The sequence below is a fragment of the Merops nubicus genome, unplaced genomic scaffold (assembly GCF_000691845.1).
Source record: "Merops nubicus isolate BGI_N331 unplaced genomic scaffold, ASM69184v1 scaffold2820, whole genome shotgun sequence".
NCBI lineage: Eukaryota > Metazoa > Chordata > Aves > Coraciiformes > Meropidae > Merops > Merops nubicus.
The window spans coordinates 71,567-80,498 of NW_008584687.1; positions in this window are offsets into that span (position 1 = coordinate 71,567).

The following is an 8,932-nucleotide window of genomic DNA, read 5'->3' on the forward strand; positions in this document are numbered from 1 at the left end:
TCAGTTGTTGTTAGAGGTTTGTCTCTCATTTCTCATGCTCACACACAGGTTTGGTTCCACTTTGTCCCGTTGCACATGTGTGTACTAGCCTATCATCTGCCTTTTAACCTCCCTCTTTTCCCTGGCAGAGCTGCAGACTAACCCTCTCTTTGGTCATAGAAATTCATCTGGTTTTGTTATGCCCCTGACAACATTCATTCCAGTTATAAACCATCACTCAGCTTTGAATGACCACGTTTTCCTTCCTCTGGTGTTTCAACCTTAATGAAAAAGAACTATCACACTAGATGCTGCACCAGGGCCTGATTCAAATCTGATCAGGTCATTCTTAGGCTTGGTTGCCTTCCTTGGGGTTTATATTGGGCTCTAAAACTGTGATTTGAGTGGATCTTGCAGTGGCTTATGGAAGCCTGTGGGGTTTTATTTAAATTCCCTGAAGCTGCTGTACAGAGGCATTGGTGAAAGATTTACTAGTGGTTTAGCTGCAACTTCTTCATCGTATATACAAGTATATATATTCTTTCTGATCAACTTCATCATATATACAAGTGTCCTGTATTCTTTCTGATGCAGACTTTTGTTGGACTCTATTTTGCCCTCGGTGGAGCTGGGTCCAACTGTGTTGATCAGCTTCTGGTTTGATGCATGTGTGGAGTCTGGATTAAACACACAGTGTGATGAGTATAAATCTGGGTGTGTGTGTGTGTGTGAAATGTTGCTTTTTCTGTGTAGGCAATAGCTGCTAATTACTAGTTACAGGTTCTTCTGCGTGGTTCTGAGGTGTCAGGCAACTCTGGTTCCATTGCTGGGGCCCTTGAGGTGCCTGGAGAAGGTCTGTTGAAAAATGTTGTTATAAACCAGACTATAATTGTGTTAAATAAAACTGCAGGGGTGGGCATAGGAAAGAGAGATGCTTTGGATTAGAACTGGGCTAAACTGGTCAGGAAAGAGAAGATCTTTTTTCTGACTCAGTAGGTTGGGAAGAGATTTTTTGGCTTCCTTATACAAACTTGGTGGGAATGGTACTGAACTGTGGTGGGGACCTGGCCTGATGCACTGTGGTGCAACCCAGCAGGGTAAGCTTGGTTTATTTGCTCTTTATGTTCCAAGTGATGCGTTTCCTTTGAGATGAGCCTCCCATCTGGAATCTTCACCTGACAGCTCTGTTACAATGCTCTGTCCCTAACCAGAAGCAACTTTCTTTGGCAGTTCTACCAAGTCACACGTGCGGAAACCCGGGAAGGCTGCAGAATGGGATTCAGCAGGGGACGACGTTCAGCCTCGGGGGCAGGGTGAGGTACAGCTGCAACCCAGGCTTCCTCCTGGAGGGACACGCGCTGCTGACCTGCCGGGCCGGCCCGGGCAACGCGGCCTCCTGGGACTTCCCTCTCCCCGTCTGCAGAGGTGAGGGGCCTCTCTTCAGCTGGGGTAAACCACAATGACACGGCTTTGATGAACTCTTTGGGGTTGGGAAAGACTTCATGGACTGTAAGATTGATTTAAAAGACTTGAGAACTGAACATGATGTAGTTAATATTGAGGTTCCTTTTTATCGGATTCCTTAAAGCTGCCGGGGATTGGGTGAATAATAGGAAGGTTATGAAGTGCTGAAAGTATTCAAAATGCTGCACAGGTACTTAAACATCAATTTCTTTTTCTAAAGGGGTGGGGGAATCAGGTGTATTATCCATAAAATAAGGCACCTACCTAAGACCATGCAGGTTTTGTAGATCAAACGCTAGAAAATGAGACTGGATCTTTTTGCTTTCTGCCATGTCAAGCTGGTTTCCCTTGTGACACATTCCAGAGTGGTGCTTTGCCTGTAAAGGTACGTGAGTCTGTGCTGAGGGTTGCTGGCAGGCTCAGATGGGGGATGCTGGATGGAAGGTGAAGTCTGGCCTTTGTTTGAAATCCTGGCCAGCTTCCCTGCAAGCCCTGCTGGGGTAGGGAAGTTTAGGTTCCTTTCTCAGGACAGAGAGCTTCTTGCTAATTCTTTGGGGCCACAAGGGACTAGAGAGTCTGTAAAGATACAAGTGTCTATGGTCTTACACAAAAACAATGCTGCAGCTTTTCAAGTCCTTTCCCCTCAATTCCTTGTGTACTTCAGCAGAGCATCTTCTATTGATTCTTTTTATTGACTCTGCTTGTGCAATCAATCAGCAGTTCTAAGCTGCTCTAGCATAAATCTTGAATTTCAAGTGAGCAAATATTGCTTGCTTGGTGTGGTATTAGTGCTTGCTTGAATGAGTTTACACAGTCATGTGCTGCTTGGAGTATTACTTGTATGCTCACCTACTGGTGTGGGGCCAAGGGCATTACACCACTGTTCATACAGCCACACTGACACTCCAGGGGGACAGCTATTATTACCATTTTAGTATGATCAGTTAGAATTCTTTGCTTTTCCTTTGAACTAGGACTCTCATTGTAACCTTGTTAATCTTTTTTTCCCTTAATTTCACTGGAAGTGTGTGCAGGAAAAAACATTCACTGAAATTCAACCTTGAGAGGATGCAAACCCTGAGAGTATCTCAACCTTGAGAGTACCCTTTTTAGAAGAGAGGGAAATTATGTGCATCAAAGGACCAGTGTTTCCTCCAGTCTGACACTGGAGCACTTCTCTGACAGCATCTTCCTTTGGAGGAAGGCAGCAGCATCTCCTTGTCCTGCTGCTATTTGGACATTTGTGTAGTAGCCCCCAGGAAGGGAGGGATTAACTTCCAGCCATGATAGGTGTTGAAGTTGAGGGTTGGTATCACTATAACTTTTGTGATCCCTGCTGCAGATGGAGTAAAAGGCCTTCTTGGCTTTTTTTTGCCTTGAACAGCCAAACTGATTTTTAATTTTAACCCTGCTGTTTCAGTCTTGAATCCAGCAGTGATGATGGTAGCATCTGATATGCTTCAGAATGGAGGAGTATCCAGTTCTCTGGTGTTAGCATCAGCTTGTTCAGGTGTTCTTGTGTAGCTTGTGTCTGCAGGTTCCTGGAGAATGCTTCTGCTCTTTTATAGATTTGGTACTGATGCTTCAAGTCTTTACCTCAAGTAAAACTTCCAAGGTGTTTTTTGGAGGCAGGAACCAGAAATCTTCTCCTGTAACACTTGTATCTTGTTCCAGGAAAGGAGGAAGTAGCAAAGAGAGTCTGCAAGTTGACTTGCTGAGTTTGAAAACTGGCTGCCCTCCTTCCACCATAAGTGGGCTTTCAGCAGTCAGATGTTCATGCTTGGCTGATAAACTGGTGATGCAGACTTCAGCTGTGGCAAGGGCAAGAGAGATTTGCCTACTGACAAATGGGTTTACACCACCTTCTGCAGGGAAATGGTTTTCAAAACTGTTGCCTGAAGAATATATATTTTCTTGAGAGAGAAAAGATCTATGTGGCCTATATAGCTTCTAGTTAATTCTATTAATATTGGCTTGCAGGTAATTGTCACCTGAAAGGCTGTTAAATGTACTTGCAGATATTCTTTTATTTTCTCATATAAGTTGGGTGGTGTTGCTGGGTCAGATCTTGACAAATGGAGATGGAAAGTGCCTTTAGCTGAGCAGGTGTTAAAATCTTGGGAGCTGCTGTCTTGGGAATAGACTTGTCTAATGTCACTGCAAAGGGCAGTGCTTGGTCTGAGGACTCTGCCCTGTCCTCCTTCCTCTCCTGTAAAATGGCAGAGGTAGGAGACAAGTGTTGAAAACAGTGCCTACCATGCTGATTGATGCCCTCTTGCTGTCTTTATGTTCTTTTCTCTGTGCTTGTCTTTCACTATGTAACATCCTTTTGTGTGTATTGGTAGCCTTGTCTCTCTTCCAGTCTTGTGTTAAAATAATCAAAGGTGCAAAGAAATGCATGGTAGAAAAGAATAAGAAACAAAAGTGTTGGAGAGGATGTGCCAGGGTGGCAGCACTTGAAGGAGTCCTGTGGCTCAGCTGCTTTCCCTTCACAGTCTGAGCTCCCTTTACCCAGCTCAGTTTCAAAGTACGTGTTTGTGGTATAAAGGACAAGTGTGATCTTCATGAGAAAGGAATGTAGGAAGAAATTCCAGATGCAGAGAGAACAACTTGGTGAAGTGTGTCTGCAGAGCCAGTGAGAGTAGGTAGTGCTGCAGCTTGCCAGTGGTTTGGGAAGCACAGTTATAACAAAATTGATTCTTGGGCTCTGAGCTAAAAGACACTATAAATTCAGTCTGCACAGACTCTGCTCTGGTGAGTTATGGTTCTTGCTTACGTGGCAGGAAGGATTAGAACCAGAGTGATCTCATTTAGGGAGCACCAAAGCAGCAGCAAACGACATCTCCGTGCAGATCTGCAAAGGAGGAGAGCAGGGAACTGGGTGGCAGCTGTGGTGCCCAGGAGAGGAGCTGAGCTGTGCCTGGCAGACCATGTGTAACTCGGGAATTCGCCTCGAGGACTGAGAGTCCTCAGCAGGTCTGGGTCAGACTGTAAAATCTAGATGAGGCTGACATTTATCCCATCACTATTATGTGTGTCAGAAGTACCTGGAATGGTTTCCTCATTGCATCTTGTGTGTTTGACACGCTTCCTGCACAGTTGTTCTGTGTTCAGAGGATGAAACAGAGCCTGGAACTTAATCTGGGTACGGCCTTAAGCTGAGTCCTTCAAGTCTGGCTCTGTTTTTATTCTGACAGTTGCTATGCTGGAGGCAAAACCCCAGCAGACTTGGAATGCTGTCTTCTGTTAGGCTGTAGCCACAGAAGGAACAACCTTCACCTGGGTCAGTTAGTTTCAAATAGAGAAAAATGGTGCATTTGAGGAGCCAAAAGAATATCCAGAAACATCCGAGTCTGTTTGGTAAAGCTCTTTCATGCATGCAGAGAAGTCTTGCCCAGATTGTTTGCTGAGTTTAAGCAGAACTGATAGGTTTATGATTCGGGTAGGCGGTTGAGTAAAAATTCAGTAAGCCAACCGAAAAGTTGAGAACATTTGTGAAGCTACATTTTTAAGCATGTCAAATATGCATAATCTCATTAAAAGTGGTCTGTCTTACTATAACTCAAACAGCTGCTTAGACTGCACCGTGCCCAAAATAATTGAAGGGCTGTTCAAGAAGATTTCAGAAGATAGTAGAATATGTTTAAACAGCAATAACAACCTCTACGAGCTTAGGAAGTGTGTGTTTATACTTTTTCTTTTAAATACCTTTTCCAATGAAAAATTTTCAAGACATTTTAAATTTAAAACTCTCATTTTAACTCAGAAAAGCCAAAGCCACCACACTTTGGCTAGATCTGCTGCTGTAAGTCAGCTTAGTGCTGTAAAAAAAAAAGAATGCCCTTAAGAATTCCAGTACATGGCTGAGACAAACTTCTTCTGTATGTTCTCCATCCCCTCCTGGACTGTTTCTAGTGCAGGAACAACCATAATGTACCCATAAATGTGGCTGAGAACTTCCTGATAGGAGTTGCTGCTTCCAAATCCTCGTTGCCTTTGCTCTCGGGGGTGTGTTTGAGGGCTCTGTGCAGACCTGAGCCACACGAATGTGTGATCCTAGGAGAAGCAAGTGTTTGGCCAAGGGCCCTTGAATACAGAGCCTGGGTTGCTTGCTTGATGTCTGGTGGTAGTGGTGCAGGACCTTATTTGCAGAGGTGCTTTGAACGGTTGCCTAGGGCCAACAGCAGCCAGGCAACAATGTTTAACATCTGATTTAGGTGGAGGCTGTTCCTCAGAGGTAAGGTATCTTTGGAATAAATTGCCTCTTCGGATCCCCCTGCATTGCTGAAGCAGCTAATGACCTTGCTCCTGCTCTGTCCTGTTGCTAGGCATGTGGGCTGAGAGTTCACCAGCTAAGAATCTTATTTGCATCTATTTCTTTCTAGCATCTGCAGGAGCACTTATTCATCAGAAATTAAATTTGAACATACCAGTCCACTGGTGAACTGTGCTTATTCTCTTTGGCTAGAATCCATTCCTCCTCTAAAGAGTGTTTTCTTTCTGTCTGTCAGAGGGAGGGTTTTGGAAGTAGCCCTTTCACTTTTTGCATGGATGTTTTTTGAAGGTCCTACTGTGAATCTTGTGTCTGATGCATTGAAGTTTGAAGAATTTTCTGGTGCTTGGACTAGATGAGGGATCTTCAGACTAAATTTATCAGTGATTCTAACTGTGCTTCAGTGTCTGTGAATAACTCGAATTTGCTGCAATTGGCACTGTCAGTGAGCAGGTAACTTCAACTGCTGTGACAGAATACCAGGAAATACAGCATCGAGTTGGGATTTCAGGGGCCTTTTTCAGTCCTCATTTGGGCTGCTGGACTGGCCCAGAAATAGTTGCATGTCTGCCTACACATCTGATGTTTTTATCATATTTTTTTCCTGCCTTCCCTGCTTGCTGTGAGCTCTGCAGTAACCAGCCTGGGCACAGAGGTGCTCGTGATCTCCATGGTCTCCACTGGGGCTTGGAGGTGCCAACGTGACCTGCCCAGTGTGTCAGTGGGGCACCAGCTGGGTAGCCCGGGCAGCTCCACCTCAGTCCCTTGCCACCCATCACTGGGAGGTGTCTCTGCCAGGGCCTGCTGCTCGGTGGGTTAGCATATGGCCACGAGAAGCAAGAGCTGGCACACGTCTTTGTCTTACTTTGTCTTTCAAGTTTCATGAGTTAGAGGCTGTGGGTTTCAGCTCTGCTGTGACAGCACAAGGCGTTAATTCCTGAAAGCCTAAAAGCTGAAGGATCCTCCTGAGCAGCCCTGCAGAACTGTCCTGCCCATTCCTGAGGTCACCCGTCACTCTTCACCCATGTCCTCGCCCGTGTGAGGTTTCAGTTGTGAAGGGTTTTTTTAAAAAGAGTTGGTAATGAAAATAAGTGTTTGTAATGTAAAGCCCCAAGCTCCTTGACTAAAGCATCTGAAATGCTGCTCTGTAATACATGTTGTAAAGTTAACAGGCTTTTCTAGCAGCGTTCCAAACAAATGCTGAGCTGATGTCTGTGAGAGCAGTGAGCTGCCCTGATGCTAGGCACAGTAACTCTTGGTTTATCATCCTGCCTGTGTTTTCTTTAGATCCTTCTCCTTTAATTGCTCTAATAGCTTCTGCTGGTAAAACTCACATTGTAAAAATGAAAGAACCTGCAACAAACAGGAGACCCAGTGTATGACCAGCAAATGTCACTGGTAGATTTCTGAACAAGTGGTTAAGATTTTACCACTACAGTTTTGGTAATAACATATGTTCTCAAGAAATCAGAGCAAACAAAGATGTGTGAGGCAGGTGTGTGGGCTGCTGCACTCCTTTTCTATTAGGTTTCTATTAAATATAGTGCTTCTACTCCAAGTCCTGTTGTCCCAACCCTTGGGGGTGTTTCTGTTGCTGATGAAGGTGTCGAGATCTGTGTGAGTTGGAAACCAACCTCTCTCCCTGCTGTGATAGTTTTCACATGTCTGAAACCCTTCTTCAGTCTCTGAATTCTTGGTGGTTTTCCTCCTGCTTGGCTGGCTACGCAGATGGGAGGGAAGTTGCAAAAAACACCTCTGAGGATCATAACCAGGAATAAGGGATGGAGCAGAAAACTGGCAGCAACATATGGGGAAATAGTGTCCTGACAGGGAGATGCGTTATGCTGAGAACTGTCTCCCCAGGAAAGTGTAGAAGCTCTGTCACTTGGGGTGTTTAAAATTAGACTAAATGAATCACTAGTGACTGTACTGTGGGGGATAAGCTGGTCCTTGCTGGGAGACACCGGCTGACCTGACAGGACTCTGCATCCCTCAACATCAACGTCTCTCCGCAGTGTGTAGTAAAACACACCCCAGCAAAAGAACTGGGGCTTTTAAAGCTTTGCTTTGAATTCAGATATATTCTTTTCTGATGTACTGCTCTGTGCATTTCAGCACAGTCTGATAACCTGTGTTCTGCTTCCAGCTGATGATGCCTGTGGAGGGACCCTGCGGGGCCAAAGTGGCATTATCTCCAGCCCCCACTTCCCTCTGGAGTATGGCAACAATGCAGACTGCACCTGGACTATCCTCGCTGAGCCTGGAGACACTATTGCTCTGGTTTTCATGGACTTTCAGCTGGAAGATGGATATGATGTTCTAGAAGTTGCTGGAACAGAGGGATCTTCACTCTGGTAGGTTACTGCTGCCATGCTTTGCTGTGATCTCTACAGTCACGTTGTACCTGCTGACATTTGGTCTGCACGGATCCAGCCTCTAGAGGATGTTTGGAGTGATGATGCTTGAATGAGGGGAGCTCCTGGTTATTCCTAATCACAGGGTGTAGCTGCTGCCTTCTAATGAAATTACCTGGGATGCTTTTTATTTGCTTGGTGAACTTTGCAGTGACTGTTGTCTCCTTTAAATCACACTCTGTGGTGAGGTTTTATAGTGTAGCTGGTTAGAAGCCGTAATTCAAAACAAAACTAAACCAAACCCCAACCAACCACCCAACACTTCAAGAAACCCTGCTCAGACTTAGTCATGCTCAAACCTTGTTTTTACTAAATTGTTTTCTGATTGTTGCTAAATACATTGCTGACAAGTTGACTTTGCTGTTAATGAACTTTTGGCAAATGTTTCTGCAGATCAGTTTGTCCTTTAGACAGGAGGCTGTGTATGGAATTTCAATGCTCCTCTCATCCCATTGTTTGCTTGAGCAATGCTTTCAGAAGTATTGCTGTGGTGTATAATAAATGCCACGCTGATTTTTTTTGCTATACAGGAGCTGCCCAGATGGTCAGTGCTCTCAAGTCTGAAGTGAGGGCTTGCAGAAGGAATTTGACATATTGCTTATGCTGCTTTTATAGCCAAGGACAGCTCTGCCTCTGGTTGATCTAGGCACTGTGATCATCTTCTGCCCTGGGATCGCATCTAACAGACAGTTAAAAGTCCTAATGAGCAGCAAAGGGAAGTGATCTCAAACCCCACATCCCTCTGGAAGGGAAGAATTAAGTGTCTGAAATAATTAGGTGTTGCCTGGGATTATCAGCAGGA